We start from the raw sequence: 2,247 nt of genomic DNA on the forward strand, positions 1-2,247 counted from the left end.
ATAGGATTTGGAGCATGAAAAAAATTATAATTTGAAGAATTATTTCAAAAATTTTCAAGAAGATGTTCACTTCTCATGGAATTTTAATTTTATCAAAACTTTCCAAACTTATTTTAAAGTAAATGTACATTATAAAGTATTTAAAGAAGGAACATTGTATAATTTTGTGTGATGGTCTAAACTGATGGTGGTTATGATGGTGATGATAGACGATTTGTGATAATAGCTAATTAGGCACTTGCTGTGTGCTGGGCACTAAATGCTATATAAGTTTCGAGCTACATTATTTGATTCTGAATTGTACTTATAAGAATCCAGGGTTTTCTTTCTTTCTTCATTGATGGGAGGTGGGGGTGGGAATCAATCTACTTAGAAAGCAGGTAGGCTAATTGAGTATTACTGTTAATTTGTTTTTATAGCCCAGCAGCTTCTTGTTCATGTTCAGTGCTTGAAAAATAATTTAATGAATAAATAGTTGACAGTTTATATAATTTAAAAAGCATTAAGTATTGCTTTGGAATATAGTTATTCACTTACTTTTAAAAGGAACTAAATGTTCTGGAAATTCACATTTCAATCAAGTAAAATGAGATGTACAAGTTTTACTTAGGAACGTAAGCTGGAGACTTTTCTGACCTCTACCTTTCAGAGTAAGTATTTCTACAGTTAAAAATAAGGAATCCCACTGAGTTTTTCCTTATAAAGATAATGTTTTATATATATTAGAATTGGCACCATGCCAAATGCTAAAAAGACTGTAGAAAAAGATTCTATAGCTTTAATTCATTTAGCAAATTTCACTGTACCTTAGGTTATAACTCCATACTGCAAATAAATTCATAGACAAGAATTCAGATATATTTTCTTAGTGGTTAAAATCCGTTTTCATGGATGCCTTATATAACTAACTCCTTCACAAATAAAACCTGCTGCTCCCTTCCAGTGGAGAATACGAATGCTTTCTTGCTTCTCTCATTCTATTTTGAAATCCTTTCCCTACGATTAAAAAAAAAAAAAAAAAGTTTCATTCATTCAGGATGATTAGGCTCGGGAGGGTTTCTTCATGGCATCCCTTCGCAGAGATACATTGTGAGTCACAGTGTGTGTGGATCGGGGTGGGAGTGTGGGACACTGAGCAGTCCAAGAAGGAACAACCCGTGCGGGGCCTTGCGGGGCCTAAGGGAGATGCCTGTGCTGGGAGCACAGTGCGGGCGCGTGGTCGAGATGACAATGGGGACAATGGCGGAGACCACGCTGGGGAGTTCGCTGGGCGCCGACTCGCTAGGAGTGAACAGCAGGCACTGTGTCACTAGTGCGGCTGGGTTCCGACCTCCGCTCACCCCCGTCCCCATTCCCACAACTCTAAACGGGGTAGAGGTGCCGGCCTCGGAGCGGACCGGGTGGAGGGGCGGGGCCCACAGTGTGCAGCACCAGGGTGCCCTGCGCCACCCCGATGGTGGCCCCAATGGCAAGCGGTTCACTTTATTCACTGCTCCACACAGACGCCGCCCCGGAACCCCGGAACCCCGGACCCCCAGGTTCAGCTTTCTGTTATTTTAAAAATTCATTCAGTAACTGTTTATTGAGCACTTAAAATTTTATATTCTAGCTACCTCTGTCATAATTACGTTTACATCTCTCTCGTAGCTTCAAGGTTGTGAAAGCCTTGAGATTCATATTAAATCTTTCGTAAATCCAGGCACTGAGGGTAGTGTCTGCTTTAGAAAATGTTTTGAATAAATGAATGACTAAAAGTTTGTGAAACAGGCGATTACCATATTTAGCACTGCAGTTGTTTCAATAATTTGTTTTCAATCAGTCCTATGTGGAAAAAAGAACACATTTCTCATCTCCCTCATTCCATTTTTCTTTAATATTTAACAGAACTTCAAAATATGCCAGTTATAAATCCCTAACTCTAGAAAAAAAGAAAATATGTTTATTTTCAAATTCACGCATTGTTTCAAAATAAGCCACTGATAGGTTTATATCTTTTCCCTAGATTAAGTAGTTATTTTAATACAGTATATTTTCAAAAAGCACTTCATCTTCAAATGCAAATAAGGCAAATAAGTAAAGACAGACATGTAATACTATATAAATCTTTAACAAGTTGAACGCTTGCTTTTTAAAAAAATTCTGTTTATTTTGAGATAATTATAGATTCACAAGCCGTTGTAAGAAATAGTACAGAGAGATCCCATATACCCTTCACCTAGTTTTCCCTGGTGGCCACATCTTACATAA

The sequence above is a fragment of the Pteropus vampyrus genome, unplaced genomic scaffold (assembly GCF_000151845.1).
Source record: "Pteropus vampyrus isolate Shadow unplaced genomic scaffold, Pvam_2.0 Scaffold52, whole genome shotgun sequence".
NCBI lineage: Eukaryota > Metazoa > Chordata > Mammalia > Chiroptera > Pteropodidae > Pteropus > Pteropus vampyrus.